The sequence below is a fragment of the Apodemus sylvaticus genome, chromosome 4 (genome assembly GCF_947179515.1).
Source record: "Apodemus sylvaticus chromosome 4, mApoSyl1.1, whole genome shotgun sequence".
In the NCBI taxonomy this organism is placed as follows: domain Eukaryota; kingdom Metazoa; phylum Chordata; class Mammalia; order Rodentia; family Muridae; genus Apodemus; species Apodemus sylvaticus.
In genome coordinates, this window is record NC_067475.1 from 123,895,145 (window position 1) to 123,914,810 (window position 19,666).

The following is a 19,666-nucleotide window of genomic DNA, read 5'->3' on the forward strand; positions in this document are numbered from 1 at the left end:
TCTCCACACCCTCTCCAACACCTGCTGTCTCCTGAATTTTTAATCTTAGCCATTCTGACTGGTGTAAGATGAAATCTCAGGGTTGTTTTGATTTGCATTTCCCTAATGACTAATGAAGTTGAGCATTTTTTAAGATGCTTCTCCGCCATCCGAAATTCTTCAGGTGAGAATTCTTTGTTTAACTCTGTACCCCATTTTTTAATAGGGTTGTTTGGTTTTCTGGAGTCTAACTTCTTGAGTTCTTTATATATATTGGATATTAGCCCTCCATCTGATGTAGGATTGGTGAACATCTTTTCCCAATTTGTTGGTTGCCGATTTGTCCTCTTGATGGTGTCCTTTGCCTTACAGAAACTTTGTAATTTTATGAGGTCCCATTTGTCAATTCTTGCTCTTAGAGCATACGCTATTGGTGTTCTGTTCAGAAACTTTCTCCCTGTACCGATGTCCTCAAGGGTCTTCCCCAGTTTCTTTTCTATTAGCTTCAGAGTGTCTGGCTTTATGTGGAGGTCCTTGATCCATTTGGATTTGAGCTTAGTACAAGGAGACAAGGATGGATCAATTCGCATTCTTCTGCATGCTGACCTCCAGTTGAACCAGGACCATTTGTTGAAAAGGCTATCTTTTTTCCATTGGATGTTTTCAGCCAAAAGACAGCATTTTTAAGAAATGGTGATGGATCAACTGGAGGTCAGCATGCAGAGAAATACAATTCTACCTATTCTTATTCTCTTTGTACAAAGCTCAAGTCCAAGTGGATCAAGGACCTACACATAAAACCAGACACACTGAAGCTTATAAAGGAGAAAGTGGGGAAGATCCTTGAACTTATGGGCACAGGGGGAAATTTCCTGATTAGAACACCAATGCCTAATGCTCTAAGAACAAGAATTGACAAATGGGACCTCATAAAACTGCAAAGCTTCTGTAAGGCAAAGGACATGGTCAATAGGGCACAAAAACAACCAACAAATTGGGAAAAGATGTTTACCAATTCTACATCAGATAGAGGGCTAATATAAAATGTATACAAAAAAAATCAAGAAGTTAGACTTTAGAGAGTCAAATAACCTTTTTAAAAAATTGGGTACAGAGCTAAACAGGGAATTCTCAACTGAGGAAATTTAAATGCCTCTGAAGCACCCAAAGAAATGTTCAACATCCTTAGTTATCAGGGAAATGCAAATCAAAATAATACTGTGATTCTACTTTATGCCAGTCATAATGGCTAAGATAAAAAACTCAGGGTACAGAAGATGCTGGAGAGGATGTGGGGAATAGAATAACAATTCTCCATTGTAGGTGAGATTGCAAGCTGGTAAAACCACTCTGGAAATTAGTTTGGTGGTTCCTCAGAAAATTAGACATAGTACTACCTGAGGACTCAGCTATACCACTCCTGGGCATAAACCCAAGAGATGCTCCAACATGTAATAAGGACACATGTTCCACTCTGTTCATAGTGGCCTTATTTACAATAGCCAGAAGTTGGAAAGAACCCAGACGTCCTTCAAAGGAGCAATGAATACAGCAATTGTGGTATGTAGAAACAATCGAGTACTACTCAGCTATTAAAAGCAATGAATTCATGAAATTCTTAGGCAAATGGATGGAACTGGAAAGTGTCAGCCTGAGTGAGGTTAACCCAAGCATAAAAGAACACACATGGTGTGCACTCACTGATAATTTGCTGTTAGACCAAAAGCTCAAAATAAACCAGTTCACAGACCACATGAAGCTCAAGAAGAAGGAGGACTGAAGCAGGGTGTGTGTATGTGTGTGTGTGTGTGTGCTTTGTTTCCTTTGAGAAAAGGAACAAAATACTCACAGAAGAAATAATGGAGACAATGTGTGGAGCAGAGATTGAAGTAAAGGCCACCCAGAGACTGCCCTACCTGGGGATGCATACTATAAACAGTTACCAAATCCCAACAATATTATGGATAACAAGAAGTCCATTCTGAAAGAAGCCTGTTATGTTTGTCTTCGGGGGGGGGGGGGCGTAGGGGAGGGTGCTGCCAGAGTCTTACACATAGAGCAACAGATGCTAGCAGCCAACCATTGGACTGAGTATGGAGTCCCCAATGGAGGAGTTGGAGGGCATACTGCAGGAGCTGAAGGGGTTTACAGCCCTATGGGAAGAACTATCGTGTCTACCACCCAGACACCCCAGAACTCCCAGAGAGTAAACCATTAACCAAGGGACACACATGTTTCCATCCAAAAGTGTGGCAAAGTATTGATTTATTGGGCATCAGTGAAAGAAGAGGTCCTTGGTCCTGTGACAGCTCAATAGATGCCACAACAAAGGGAAATTGGGTGGGAAGAGGTGGAAGTAGGTCGTATGGAGGGGCATATATTTGGAGGCAAGGGGAGGGGTGAAGGGTTGTGAGTTTTTGGGGAGGGTGGAAACTGGGAAAGATTTTAGCATTTAAAATATAAATGAAGATAATATTCAAAAAAGAAAACAGAGAAAAATTAGTAACATTAGTAGAGTATGTTAGCTGCAGTGTAACAAACAACACACCTGGTAAATATTTTTAGAATGTACAGTTTCAGTCATATCACATCTTATCATTACAAATTCATACCTAAAAAAATTTTAGATCTGTTGACTAAAAGTCTGTGTGTCATTGATTACCATAATTAGGAATCTTATTTTATATTGTCTTTGAGAGATCCTTTCTTTTTGTAATTTTTTCTTTTACTGAAATTAGAATTTTTTCATATATTATGATTATGGCTTCTCCTTCTTCTACTTCTCCCAGTTCCTCTCTACCTTCTCTCCCAGTCAGATGTACATTCTTTCTGTTTAAAAAAAGAAATAGTATCTAAAAATTATAAAAAGCATTTTAAAATTTTAAAAACTTATACTAGAAGAAAGCAAATCAGAATATGACAAAACTACCAAACAATAATAAAAGTCAAAGAAAAAGAACCAAAATGGACACATACACACACACACACACATACACACACACACACACACACACACACACACATTTCATAAAACCCCAAATCAAAAGCCATAATATATCCAAAGGATCTGTAAGGTAGAAAGAAAAAAATTGGCCTGACAACATTTATGAGAGAAGAACTTCCAAAGATGCATTTGAGTTTGTTTTGTGTTGGCCTTCTGCTGCTAGGCAAGCTGCCTACTCTTAAGACAGATTTGTTTTCCCAATGAGACTTTGGAGAGAAAGAATTTTTCATGTGAAAGCAGCTATTGGTTGGAGATAGGATCTGTGATAGAAGTGGGGTCAAGTGTTCGATTCGTCATTGGGCCCCTTCTGGTACAGTGCCATGAACACCCTATGTAGGCTACCACTTCTGAAAGGTCACATGTTCACCAGCTCTTTTGTATCTAGAAAAACCTGAATCCCTGGTGTGCTCCACCCGTTAATGTCTCTTACACTTTTTCTTTTTCATCTCCTATTCTGAAGTATTCCATGAGCCCTGAAGGAATGTATTGGATGTAGACATCCATTTAGTGATGTGTTCCAAGGTCTTTGATGGGCTAATGTCTGGCTGAGTGTCTCTGTATTTGTCCACATCTGCTGCTGGAGGAAGCTTCTCTTATGATTACTGAGCAAGGCACAAATTTGTAAATATGGCAGAAAATCACTAGGCGTCATTGTATTGCTGTTTCCAAGAGAAGTATTTGGTTTTCCCCTAGGTCGCTGGCCTATCACTCTAGAGTATCTCAGGAGAGATTATTTGAGAACTTGAGTAGATGAAATTTGAGTAGAGGTAAAATGAGATAAAATTTTTAATATTGCTTCTCAAGCTTATGACAATTCTACATGCATTTCCTGTGACTGTAGCCTAGCACTCCAGAATGTATGACTTTTTATGCTTTATATCTACTGAAAGTACAGAATTTCTTAGAACTACAGATGAAAAGATCTCTGCTACAATATTTAATTACAAAAAATAGAAGGGATAAAAATATTTTTAAAGATTTATTTATTTATTTTATGTATATGTGTACACTATCACTGTGTTCAGACACACCAGAAGAGAGCATCGGATCCCATGACAGATGGTTTTGACCCACCATGTGATCACTGGGAATTGAACTCAGGGCCTCTGGAAGAGCAGTCAGTGCTCTTAACTACTGAGCGATTTCTCTAGTCCAGAGAAAAATATTTTGAAAAAACATATTATTCCTCAGAGGAAAAAATAGTGCTTTCACCATGGCCAGTAACCTATGTTCCAAAAGCTATTGTGTGGTGGATCTGTTCCTTGTGTAAAATCAATCCATCTAAGAATGACAGCCAGATAACGGTTTTCCAAAATCTCCAATCTAAGCTATTGGATCACACTCTTTACCAGTATGCCCATATTCACAGCCATATGTCCACACACAAACACATTAAATGAGATGTAACAAAGAAAGAGATAAGACCGAAGATTCAGATGTACATTCTATATATTAAAAAAGGATTGTAGTTCATTAAGTTTTGGTATAGGTTTGAGAAATGAGTCTGTGTCATATTAAAACATGATTTAGAAAGCACAATTAGCATTTATCACATATACCAAGAATGGAAGTGGAATTTAAAGAAGGAGTTAATCAGTTCTGATTTGAAATGAAGTACCACTTGTGATAGTTACATTGGAGTTATGAGCAGTTCAAAGCAACTAAGTGAATTGTTTATATATGCCTGGGATGATTATTTAAATTATGCTCATATAGTGAAGAAAACCATCCTTCAGCAATGTAGCATCCTCTCTTGCACCCTCAGTGTTTTATGGAATAAAAGGAGGTCAACTTAAACTCCCAATAGTGATCCCTATTTCCTGACTGCAGATGCAATGTGCTCAGTTATCTCCTTCTCCTATTCCCATCACTCCCCACAATGATGAAAGACTGCCCTCAAACATTACACAAAACTAAACCTTTCTGCTTCTAAATACTGTGTCAGGGTATTTTTCTACAGTAAAATTGAAATATCTAAGACTAATTTTTTTTAAAAAAAAAACATTTACCCTTTACACTTTTTTTTTAATTTTTTTATTCGGTGTATTTTTTATTTACATTTCAAATGATTTCCCCTTTCCTAGCACACCCCCACTCCCAAAAAGTCCCGTAAGCCCCCTTTGCTCCCCCTGTCCTCCCACCTACCTCTTCCCACTTCCCCATTCTGGTTTTGCTGAATACTGCTTCATTGAGTCTTTCCAGAACAAGGGGCCACTCTTCCTTTCTTCTTGTACCTCATTTGATGTGTAGATTATGTTTTGGGTATTCCAGGTTTCTAGGTTAATATCCACATATTAGTGAGTATATACCATGATTCACCTTTTGCGTCTGGGTTACCTCACTTAGTATGATGTTCTCTAGCTCAATCCATTTGCCTAAGAATTTCATGAATTCATTGTTTCTAATGGCTGAATAGTACTCCATTGTGTAGATATACCACATTTTTTGCATCCACTCTTCTGTTGAGGGATACCTGGGTTCTTTCCAGCATCTGGCAATTATAAATAGGGCTGCTATGAACATAGTAGAGCATGTATCCTTATTACATGGTGGGGAATCCTCTGGGTATATGCCCAGGAGTGGTATAGCAGGATCTTCTGGAAGTGAGGTGCCCAGTTTTCGGAGGAACCGCCAGACTGATTTCCAGAGTGGTTGTACCAATTTGCAACCCCACCAGCAGTGGAGGAGTGTTCCTCTTTCTCCACATCCTCTCCAACACCTGCTGTCTCCTGAATTTTTAATCTTAGCCATTCTGACTGGTGTAAGGTGAAATCTCAGGGTTGTTTTGATTTGCATTTCCCTAATGACCAATGAAGTTGAGCATTTATGTTTCAATTTATTTCATGTGCATGGGTGTTTTGCCTACCTGTATACCTATGCACTATGCACAAGCAAAGACCTTGGATGCCAAAGAAAAAGCATTGTTTCTGCTTAGACAAGAGTTACAAATGGCTTTGTGACATCTTGTGAGTACACATCATCCAATCTGGAGCATACCCTGATGCTCTGAAAGAGCGACCAGTGTTTTTAGCCACAAATCTATTCTCTCTCTCTTCCTCCCTCCCTCCTCTCTCTCTCTCTCTCTCTCTCTCTCTCTCTCTCTCTCTCTCTCTCTCTCTCTCTGTATGTGTGTGTGTGTGTGTGTATGTGTGTGTGTTTACTAATGCCTCATCAGTACAAGAGTTTAAACAAATATTCTGGAGTCAGACCTTTTGCTTTTGTCATGTAGGTTCCAGTGATTGAACTCACATCACTAGGTTTCATGGCAAACACGTTCAATGTGCTGAGTGATTTTTATTAGTCCCTGCAAGACCCGTAGTTGACCTATAGTTAAGAAATATGCTAGCTTCTCTAAAGTTCCATTCCAACCACGCAGTGCAAGTATGAATTTTACTATTTTCATTTGTTTCTTACTAAATGTCCCATATTAGCTGCTGTTCTCTAGCAGCTTTGAATAGTGTGACCTTGTAATTCGCTACTCTGGTATGAAACAGTTTCTTCCTGAGCAGAGATGATAATTATTTTGGTGATACTGAAGGAGATGAACTCACATAAGCTTTTTTCCTTAGGTCTCTAAACATGTCCATTAGAAATTAATGTCACTCTTAATAATGAGAAGTCTTGCAATTTCAACTGATCTGTTAAAAACTGAGAACAAATTTCCCCTGTATAGTACTAACTGATTAAAATCTAGGGAATTTAAAGTATTGTTTCATATGATATTTATTATTTCCCAAACCCCTATCAATAAATTGGTGTGTATATTCTGTACTAAAAGTTAAAAGCAATATAAATATGTATGTGTGCCTGAATGTGAGTTCATGTGCATGCACATAGATCTGAGTCCCTCTGGAAGTCAGAAAGCAGGGCTGAATCCACTCAAGACAGACGTGCTGTTGGTTTTTGAACCATCACCCTGGTATTTGAATTAAATGCAGGTCCACTAGAAGAATAACATGCATGCTTAAGTCTGGATCCATCTCTTCTGTGCACCTCAGCTAAGAATACCCTTAGGAGATCCAGATAATTTTTTCCATTATATAGTGAAATCATCCTGTATTTACCAGGTACTGATTGCTTCCCTTCTACATTTCAGAAAACATAATCACAGGAATTTTTCCTGTGGAGACCAAGTGTTGCATTCCAGAGAACACAGCAACAATCTTCACAGTGGCTTTTATTCCTTCTTAATTAATCCATAACTGCAGCCCAACCTTCTGAGAAGTTTAAGCTTGTTTAAGCAAAAGAAAAGGAAAGGGAATGTCTGCAATATACAAAGGACTAATATATCAGATTTTAGTTATGTTTATTATTGTTATTTTATTAAATATTATTATTTCAAAGGGAACTATTACTTGTGCTGGTGTGGTTATAGGTTTATATTCAGTAACCTTATCTTTTAGGTTGAAATATCTTTGTATTTTGTTACTATGTACTTTGTCAGATCCTTTAAATAATGCCAAATTTGTAGAAGAAAACCAACTGTAATAAACTGAGCTTACAAAGTGTGTGAAAGCACTTAGTATACTGCTACTAATTTATAAATTCTTTCTGTTTAGCTTCAATTTCTATGTCCTTAAAAGCTTTCAATAGTACAATGGAGGATGAAAATCAAATAAGAAAATGTCTGTATTCTCTTTCTTAAATTATAAAATATAACTTAAGGTATTTTGAACGCAAACACTGTTTGACATTCATCGTACTGCAGCTCAGGTTTCACCTCACCACACTGTAGGACTTAAGTCCTGAAGTGATCACATGACATTGCGTGATGAGCCAAGTGGCTGCTCAGATGCATATGCAAAGATTGGAGTTTGGAACACCATCACTCCAAATAATTTCGTGGGTCTTAATTTTATAAGGTATTTACATTTCCTATAATAACATTGCTAGAGTCTGCCAAGATTATGAGCACTCACTATTATTTCTTTTGTTGTCAAATTGCTCATGATGATAACTTATGCATGTAAGAAACCTTCTAGTGGGTCATAATTCCACTAATCATATTGTGTCATGATATGGGTGAAAACATACTAATGGTGAAAACAAAGTGAAAAATAAGATAAAAAATTTGTAGAATAAGCCATTTAAAACTCCTCTCTCTCTCTCTCTCTCTCTCTCTCTCTCTCTCTCTCTCTCACACACACACACACACACACACACACACACACACACACACACAAATGCACACACATACACATTCATACACACATACACACATGTGAACACACACTCAGGTACATATACACATGTATGCACACATGGACACTCAGAAAGGCAAAGGCACACATAGCCCAAGAAGTCAGCATACCCTTCAATACATTTTTACCATACATGATGTGGTAGTAAGAGCATTTTGAATAACATTGTAATAAAAAAAAACACTTACATATATTGAGTATTTTGCCTACATGCATGTCTATACATCACATGTATGCCCTACTTCAAGAGGCCAGGAAAGGACATCAGAGTGCTGCAACTGTAGTTACAGAAAGTCATCACAATGGTGCTTGGATCTGAACTCAAGCCATGCAAGAGCATCCAGTGCTCTTATAAACAGACATTTTTCTAGCCCTTGTATTTTCTTTTATTATACATTTCTTTTCATTTGTTTTTTTGTTTGGGGATTTTAAAGCAGACTGTCATATTTCATTTTACATATGTTGAAACTATACACAGCTTGTTTCAGCTACTGCTCTAATGTATTGTGTGTTGGAAATGTTAACAAGATGAACCATTCATTTACTTCCTGAGGCAGAGATAAACCATTCTCAGATGTCTGTAAGCATGCACAGAGCTCCCTGCATGAGCAGTGGTGTGATCCCTTCAAAAGTTCTGTTGAGTACAGACTGTGGAGTACAGGCACATTCTGGTGTTATTCATCAGCAAGCCCTGCACCCAAATTTGCCACAGCAGTCCGTCTGCTACTCTACATTTAAGAGAATATCAAATAAAGTCCATATGCATATTTAAATATTTAAGGTTCTGTTTGCTACTAAATTCCCCTTATGGTATTACAGATGCTTAGATTTTATGAAGATCAGAATAGTATTCTAACTTCAACTGACATTTTGTCTCTTTTAAATACAAAATAATGTACCCACTGTCAATGTTGGGTTACTGGAGTAGAATATTATATCATATTGAGGACAGTGTGATTAATTTTAAGATAACAGTAGATATGTTCATGAAAAAATACACATAACTTATTGCTTACATTCAAAGTAACAAAAGTACTCTGGAACATAAATGTCCATATACAGAAATAATTATCTTTTATTAGACAGCAATAGAATATTGTATGGCTTTTCCTATTTGTTATTAGAAATTCAATATAAATGCAAATTTAGAACAAATAATAGATTTTTATAAAATTTCTAAGTGAGTTCTATGTTTCTCTAGTTATTCAATACTCAACATCATAATTGTGATATGATTATTTTTTTTACGTAACCTGGGAGTGGCTTCTAGAGATTGTCACTGTCAATTAATATGTGAATTTGATAATTTTCTTAACAAATTCATAAAATATGACATTTACATTAATCTATTGATATAATAAAGTGCTACACATCTATCATTTAAGTGATTTTAAGCATCTTACTGTGTTTTCATGAAAATAAGAAGCAAGAAGTAGCTTAGGACATTTTTGTTTATTCCTCCATTCCTTGTATGGCTGTCTCCTGAACAGCTCTGCCAGAGACTGACCAATAGAGATGTGGATGCTCATAGCCAACCATTGGACTGAGCATGGGACCACAATGTAAGTGTCAGTGGAAAGACTGAAGGAGCTGAAGGTGTTTTAAACCCCATAGAAGAACAATACTATCAAACAAGCCCCTCCCCAGAGATCCAAGGGACTTAACCACCAACCAAGAGAGATTCATAGCTCCAGCTGCTTATATAGCAGAGGATTGCCTTATCTGGCACCAATGAGAGAGGAGGAGCCTGGTCCTGTGGAGACTTGATGCCCAGCATAGGGGAATGCTAGGGTAGTGAGGCAGGAGTGGGTAGATGAGTGGGCAAGTTCTCTTATAGAAGCAGGAGGAAGGGGAAAGGGTAAGCATGGAATAGGGGGCTTGCAGAGGGAAAACTGTGAAGGGCATAACATTTGAAGTAAAAATACATAAAATAAGCAATAAAAAACAGGTAAAACAGAAAAAACAAAGGTGATAAAATATGATAAAAATATATTCCTTTGTAGTTTGGTGAACAAAGGTGTTAGTTATGTAGCAGAGATAATAATAGAGATGTAAAAGTAATGAAAACTCTAGAAGATATCAAGATAAGAAAAAGAAATACTGACTTGTTTGCTTTTCAATCAAATTTTATTTTTATTTAAATAAGTTCTAGCCTTTGTATTATAAATTATGAAATATAAAATGCAATTGTTCAATTGTTATTTATACATAATTAAACATAAAATAATTTATTTACATAAATGTAAACTACACATGAAAATTTGAAAATATAACTGTTCATTTTACAAAAGTTGGAATTACAGTTTTAAAAATTATTGACTTCAGTTTTGGATTCACTTTTCTTCTTTTAAATCAAGATTAAAAGTTTAAATTCCCTCCCTACAATGTGTGAAACCTCAGGTCATGTGGTTCATTTTTCTCATTTAAAGGTGTGAATATAAGCACTCCACATGGCTTAGCCTTTCTTAGGATCTTGACACCACTCTCAGAAATCTACCTGTGGTAGTAAGTGGCTGTCTTTCTGAATCAACTCTTATTATTGGCTGTGGTGACCTGAACTGATATTGATTTGGCCACTATTAGATGAAGAAGACTTCTATTATCCAGTGTCTCTTCCATTACTATGAAGTTTCAAAATATTTTCTACTATATTGGTAGCAAAATCATTGCCCTCTTTAAAGAGTCATTTGAATTCACTAGACAAAGTATTTTAGACACTGCAAGGAATAAATACCCAGTCTACAGAGGAATGAGACTAAAAGCATGAAATGTTAACTGGTGTTTGATCTAGAATGACAGCACACTCTTACAGCATATTATTTAATGTTACTAATGACAATAAAATGCTGCTCCTTTATAAAAACTAAAAACATAGACAAGCAAATATAACCATTGCTATAATCCAGATAACATTAGTCTATGAGATATAATGTATGCATTATATAGTACTTGTTGACTGATACTATTGTTTCAACTTCAAAGTATGAATTAACTTGTTTGGTATATGATTAGTTCTGTTATGCTTCTCAGTAGTTCTGAAAACTGTGTAGCACATGCCTGAAGAAACAGCTCAACATCCTAAAGTAGTCACGTGATGTTCTATATTTTGTTCTTTTCCAGTGTATCAATAAGTACAACCATTAATGATGTCTTTTGTGTGTTGGGCTTTCCCTTGTCCCATGCACTTTGAGAACCTTTTTTGCTATGGGTTTGTAACTGAACACATAATAGTGGTTGTTACAGCTGTTGTTGTTGTTGCTGTAGTTGTTGTTATCATTGATGATGATGATGATTTGCCAATTAAGAGGTGTTTCAGCTCCCATCTGTAACAATAATGATATGGTAAGCACTGCTGTCTAGGTTTCTCTTATCATGAGAATTCATGAATATTCAAGATTTGTCCATAAACATAAGTTTGAACTCAAGTTCTCTGAACAACTGAAAGAAATTTAATTTCTGCATGATTAAAATTTTAATTATAAGGAGTTTTCATGAAATTGTGCAGAAAAACTATGTCTTCTTATACTTTTACACAGAAGAATCTGTGCTCATCTTCTATCAGCAAGGGAAGAGTGTCTCTCCTCTCTATTCTTACCAGTTTTTTCTCCAGCCATCCTATAGGTGTGTAACAGGATAAGAATGTTTATTTTCCTAATAAATGATGTCAATGAGAGTTGCTTTCCATTTTTCATCATTAAAAGTCCAAATATAAGTTCATTTGATAAAACAGGTTGATAATGTCACAAATGGAAAACTTTCCTTTCATATTAAAATGCTTATATTTTATTTTTAAAATGTAAATGGAAAGATTAACTAGAAAAAAATCATATAAAATAAATTAAACAGAGGAATATGAAAGTCATACATGGGCAAAGAAACTTAAAGCAATGTCAGTAAAAATAATATTTTTTATTTTTATTTACTGTTTGTCAGATGATAACATAGGTATATCTCTCAGGCAGCTTCCAGCACAACTAAACAAAACAGAAAGCAACACCAGAAAGCCATTAATCTCTTAGATAAAAACTACACACAACTGTACAACACCAACTGCAGTTAGACCTACTATTGGCATCCTATAATTCTTTCAGGCAAATACCCAGAGTAATCTTTAATAATTACCAGTATATTTAAGGTTGTTATGCAGATTGCCTTTAATATCCCTGTGCCTGCCATCTGCTTTACCTCTGGGGGAAGAGGTAGTGAACATTTGGGAATAATTTTTTCATAAGCAATAATGTTTTATGGTTCATAAAATAGGAATGAAGTAAACCCTTTTAATTTTAATTATGCTTGAGACATTCAAATTATGACAGTTCTGAGAGAAATAACTAAATGTGTCTTTGGGGAGTGCAAAGTAGAGACAAAAACAAGATATATAGGTACCCTTACCCAAATATAGCAACTCTGAAAACATTACCTGGGAACCGTGCTTTTTTTTTTTTTTTTTTGAGTTTTGTTAAAGAATAAAATTACTTTTAATTCTATGTAATATCAATTCAGGCTGAAGGGAGACAGAATTCCAACTTCTTGGGCAGATGTCAAAAACATTTAAACAGCTGTCAGACCAGTTCAGACTGTCATCAGAAGTGACCTTAAACCAAGTTTAGTTTTTAAATGTTATTTTAAAAAAGTGCAAAAAACAACACAGTGCCATTACCCAGCTGTCTGAAATATTAAACGAAAGAATGAACATCTGCTTAGTTGTTCTTCAAACATTAATGTTTTGGAAAGAAATTCTCTTGTCTTAGATCTTTAAGACCATCTGAGTCTTACATAGCTTCAACACCTGTGAAGGATCCTCTCAGAATACGGATGCTGCCACTTCAAAGTCCCTGTTATTGTTCTTTGCCAAACATATGGCACCAAACAACAAAAGATATGAATATTCTTTATGATGTTTATGATGATCTTTCACTGTGTATTTCAGAGAAAAATAGTCTTTTACACTAAAAGACAAATTTGTTCACCAAAAAATATACATTACTTTTGACTTATCATTGTGGTATCAATTGATCATCCATTTTGCATATCTGAATTTAGACAAAGAACACTGATTATTCTGAATCCACATGAATATGCGACAGTGCCATTAAAATGCAATACTTGATGATACTTTCTTCTCTAATCATTAATGAGGTCATTCCTCTCAGAATTACAAAAGAATCTCATAGATATAAGTATCCATAATGAAACATTATCACTACTTAGCTTGTTTGTATATATAAACAACATGCTTATAGATATGTACTCCATGGTGAAAATACCCTCCTGCATTTTGCATTTCTTTCAACATGTGTCAACATGAATGTGATTCAGTCTAATGAGTCTATGTATAAAAACTTCTACAACTGAGCAGGTAATTCAATAAGAGAAGCTAAAAATTTGTATCATGCCTTGGTGGAGTGGATTCAGAACACTTCTTTTGTGTGTATAATCATGCACAGATGAGTTAAAATAACCCACTGATTTCTGCATCTTCTAAAGGAAGTTAAGTTTAGAATTTCAAATAGAAATGAATATTTAATTTAAATCTTTTTAAAGAGAAATTTGGGTATTGGGCTGCAACTACAGATCAGTGTTGTAACTGGAAATAAGAACAGTCACATGATATGAAGAATGGATGTATTACATTGTTTCTTTCTCTTCATAAATTCTGGATAAGACAATAGATGTTTTATTAGAAACTATTCTAAACTCTTGCAATACCTAGATAGAATACTTTTTCAAACATTAGAGTAAAACATTAAAGTTCTTCATGTTCAGTATATATTGATCACTGATATTCAATTATAGTTTCATAATGAAAATATCAGGGAGAGTTTTAAATTCTAGATACCTACATTGTGCCCTATACCAATGAACTTAAGGACAAGAGTTGTTAAGTCTGAGATTTAGCCTACTTTGTATTAGTTTTTCTATAATCCAGGACCTACTGGATGCATTTATAAAACTAAATACTAGTTTTCTATTATTCTGTTTGGTTCTAACCTATGTTAAGTTTTCATGTCATTTTACAACTCTCTACATACAAGTTTTACTACAGCTTTTTAATTCTATCCTATCAGCCAACAAAGTCTCAAAAAAATATTTACCAGCATCACCAAGAGTGCCACACTTGACTATAACAATTAGATAGCTGAATCAAATTTGAAAACTATATGAACCTAAATATGCATACTGAAATATTTATATTTTATCTGTCATATATATTTATTAATATTACAGTGTTATTCATGGATATAATTTTCAAATATGGTTTTCTTCATACCATGTGACTGTTTTAATTTCTGGTTAGAACACAATGTATAGTGTATAGTTGTAGCTCAATAGCTAAATTTCTCTATTAAAATATTAAAAATGTTCTTTTTATCCACAGTGAATAAGAATAAAGTTCTGGCTTGTACATGAAATTATAGAAGAATTCGATGATGCTTAAATATACTTTAAATACTAAGCTAGAATGACTAGCAACACTATATATTCCAAAGTAAGGAGAGATTGCACCGGTACTTTATAAGGTGCTAATGGAAGCACACTGTCACTATTTTATTCTTTGAAAACCAATCAACTAATGAAAGCAGAAATAATGCAAAATGAATTTATTATGCACAGTGTTTTGTTTCTGGTCTGAAAATATCTTTCTTAAAAAGGTATCCATGATAACATTGTATACATTCAAGCTTCAGTTCTATTTTCCAGTAAAAGATAACATGGTAGCACATATTTAGAAATTGAATTTTCTGCATGACTATCTTTAATTTTCCATTACTAAATGCCTATATATTCCCATGCATTTTTCCTATGTAGAACAACCAAAATTGTCCTACAACTTAAAAAGTAATAATTTATAAAACTGTTAAACTATTACTAAATAATTTTCATAATTTTATTTACAAAAATTTGCATAGATATTTAAAATAATCTAATTTTCTGAGGCTGGAGAGGTGGCTTCTTGTGTAAGATCACTGTTTTCACTTTCAGTATTTCTGGCTTCAGTTCCCAACATGAACTTGATGGCTCAAGGTAGCATGCATCAAAAACTTGATTTCATTTTATGCTTGATATCAATAGTAGGATATCATATGTGTTAGGCAAGCACTCTGTTTACCAAGTTACATAATCAGCTCAACAAATGATTTTTAATTATAATATTTAAATAAAGTGAGCTTGTGATGATATAATCCCACTATAAATTAGAAGCATTCTATGTATACATATGTGTGCATTTTTACACAAAATGGAAAACACACATCATGCATTGTTACAAGCAGTCATGTGTCACATGATGATGGGTATAAATTATTATAAATGTGCCAATAGGAAATTCCTTATCTCTGAGCATTACAGACTGTACCTAGAGGAAGTTAAATAAGCATGATGCTAATAAGTAAAATAACATTACAATAGTGTTACATATGATATAAAATCCTATGAAATGCATGAATGAGGATATATATATTTTATAAATGTAATCCATATACATAATATGTACAATTCATCTCTTATGTAGTATGTTAATTTGTAAATATTAAAGTGTTTTTCATCTCAATCAATTTCTGAAATTCATATGTGTGCATTTGGTGATGTGGTTATTTTTTATATTTTAGTGCTTTCTGAAGATAAGCATTTTTGAATACTACAGGTCCTACAATTTAATTATAGTCATATGTATTAAAATGTACATGTAAAAATATAAAGTTTCTTTTATACCAATATCACATATGTAATAGTTTCTAAAGATAACATGGTAAATATTCCCTTAATTTCATTAATCTCCATATCTTTGACATATTCTCTTGAATTAAAGAAAATTCCCATTATTTTTCTCAGTTAAGTTCTTATTTACAGAGCTATTTAAGTAGTTAGAACTGTGATAGCTCATTAGTCGATGATTAACTGTCTGCACACATAGCTCTGGATGGATTTGTTCTTGGCATCTGTGATTAAATGCCATTTGGAACACATTACCACAAGGACACCTTAGAGGAAATGGTCTTGTGTAAATTAAATTCATGCACAGCTTAAAGAATAATATGAATTAGAAGCATGGGGTGGGTGTACAAAAATATGTGGTAATTATTTACAATCTTTGCAAATGTTGTTTAGTTGAAGCGAGGAGAATTTGGCTCAATGTGTTGTCAGCTATTCTTGTCACTTCATAATTTCTTGGCATATTTTAACGTTTGAGTGGAAAAACAATGTACAAAACTGTCACATCAAATTGTCCAAACATGATCTAGTGAGAGCAAAAAGAGATGCAATGACTAAACAATGCACCCACATCACTCTCTGCCAGGAGCACGCCTTTCCCTCAATAGAGTTTTACTATAATCTCAGGCTTGCTCTAGAGCCCACTGCATCTCACACAAGTGAGATGGGTTTCAAAGCAATGTGTGAAAGAAATGAGGGATAATTGTCAAGTTTTGTCACTGGGAGCTGGAGAGATTGCTCCATGGTTAAGAACTCATACTATTCTTGCAGAAGACATTGCAAGGTTGCTCACAACTTCTGATAACTGCATCTCAAGGGAATCTGGCTTTCTACTTAAAATTAAGAGTACCTTCACAATTGTGCTTGCACACACACACACACACACACATACACACACACACACACACACACAAACACAGAGAGACTCACATAAATATAAATATAATAAAAATTTAAAACTATGTAACTCTAATATAGCATTTCAGTTTTAATGTGAGGGCCGCAATTGATTAAACATATTAGAATCTTTTTACTCTAGAAGTAGGCTGAGAGAGGAATATAAACTTTTTTATATTATTCTAGAATAAAAATGAGATAATAGCTCTAAATAGGAAATAATATGAGTCATGAGACCTTAACAGAAAAGGGAACTGAGAGGAGTCTAAAATGTACACTTTTACCATCAGATAATTATTTTTAGGAAAGACGATGTGAACTCATCCTTGAAGTGTGCAGGCAGGTAATTTTGCAAGAATTTCTGGATGAACCTACTGAGAGAGAATCTTCAGTTAATAATAAGGGGCAACAGTCTTAAATGAGAACAAGGGAGAGGCCCCCTCAAAAAAAAATCAAAAACTTAATTTTGTCAGATAAGGTATACTGAAAGAGAATTCCTTCATACCTACTTTTAAGTTCCCTGGATGAACTAAGAGAGTCTGAAATGGTGAGAGGACATAGGCAGCCTTGATCACTTTCATTTTAGTAGAGATGATTAGACTCTAGAAGACCAGAAAGTATTGGGAAACATTGGGGATGTCACACATAAACTAATAAGAGGAGTAGAGTTGATTAAGGAAAGCTGAACACATATACCCATCAAGGTTTGTGGTATATATATATATATATATATATATATATATATATATATATATATATATATATATAATTTATATTATATAACTAAATATAAATAAGGAGGAAGACCATATCTACAAAGTGAAATCCAGTATTAGATGTGAATTTGAAGAGTAACAAATAGAAATTCGTTAGACATTTCACTTAAACATAAAATAAGTTATGCACCATACAGAACATTTTCCAAAATTGGCTATGCACTCAATGACAAAGCAAGTCTCAAGAGATAAAAGAAAATTGCAATAACCTCCAGTAACTAACCTATAAGACCTAAAGCAAAATATCAACAACAAAGGAAACAGAAGTAAGGCTACAAACTTATGGAAACTGAACGACTTGATTATGACTACTGCATTAAGACACAAATTTGAAAAACATTAAAGATTACCTCAAATTCAATAAAACCAACACTCAACATATCCAAACTTAAGGGATACTATGAAAGTGGTAAGAAGAGAAATGTTATTAGCATTAAGTGCTTTCAGAAAGAAACTAGTGAGATCTTATACTAGCCACTTAATAAAACACTTGAAAACTCTAGAATAACAACAACAACAACAACAACAAAACAATACACCCAAGAGAAGTAAACAGCAAAAAGATAATCAAATTTGGGCTGGAAATCAACAAAATAGAGTCTTAACATGTATTTTCATAAATTCTGATATCTGGACATATGCATAATTTATCTGTAGTATAACTGGAAATGTAATGCATAATATTTTACATAATGCAAAATAAAATTACATTAAAAATCTTGACAGTTCAGTACAGATGAAATGATTGTACAAATTCTTTAATTTTCAGTTATGTTAAGGATAATAACTTTCAAGAGAATGGTCTTTCTTGCAACGAAGAGAAATAAATTCAAAGAACCTGATTGTTGATATAAAAATATGTGATTGTGAATTGCTTAGCCTTACAGGAGCAGCTGCATCACTCTTGAAGGCTCAGGAAACACTCTGAGATAGGAAATGAAAAAGTGTTGCCTCATTTTGGCGCTCTGCCATCTTGGCTCCCAGACATCAAAGAGATCTAACAGACAGCGCCAGGTAGGCAGATATACCCCTAGGCTCTTAGGTCTCAGCCTGTCAGGCTTTTGCCTGAACCCAGGTCCTGGGCAGCACCAGGTTCACAGAGACCACCCAAGTAAAGCATTGCTTGAGGCAAGATACACCAGGGCTACAAGGACACCCAAGAGGAAGACATGCATCAGCAATCTGTCCCAGGGGAAACCCAGTCACCTAGCTGTGCAGAAATAGACTTACAGGCTCACAGGAAGTTCAAACAGCAGCCAGTGTGACAACAAGACCAACTAACGTCAGAGATAAGAAGATGGCGAAAGGCAAATGTAGGAACTTTACTAACAGAAACCAAGGCAATATGCCAGCATCTGAACCCAATTCTCCAACAACAGCAAGTCCTGAATACCCCATCACACCAGAAAAACAAGATTTATATTTAAAATCACTGGTCATGATGCTGTTAGAGGAACATAAAAAGGACATAAATAAATCTCTTAAATGAATAAGTTAGAAGCCCTTACAATGGAAACACAAAAATCACTTAATGACAAATTTGTATTTGTTACTCCTCATATTCACATCTAATACTGGATTTCGCTTTTTAGATATGGTCTTCCTCCTTATTTATATTTAGTGACCAAAAACCTTGATGGGTATATGTTTTCAGCTTTCCTGAATCACCTCTATTCCTCTTAATTAGTTTATTACCCTAAACTAGTAATTTTTACTATTACATATATGAAAGCTAGAAGATCCTGGGCAGAACTCATGCAGACACTAAGAGAACAAAAACGTCAGCCAAGACTACTATACCCAGCAAAACTCTCAATAACCATAGATGGAGAAACCAAGATTTTCCATGACAAAACCAAATTTGCACAGTAACTTTCCACAAACCCAGCCCTACAAAGGATAATAAGTGGAAATCTCCAATACAAAGAGGGAGACTACACCCTGGAAAAAGCAAGATAGTTACCTTCTTTCATCAAACCCAAAAGAAGATAACCACTCAAATATAAAAATAAAAAAAAACCATATAGTAGCGTCAAAAAAAATAACATCAAAAATGACAGGAAGTAATAATCACTATTCCTTAATATCTCTTAACT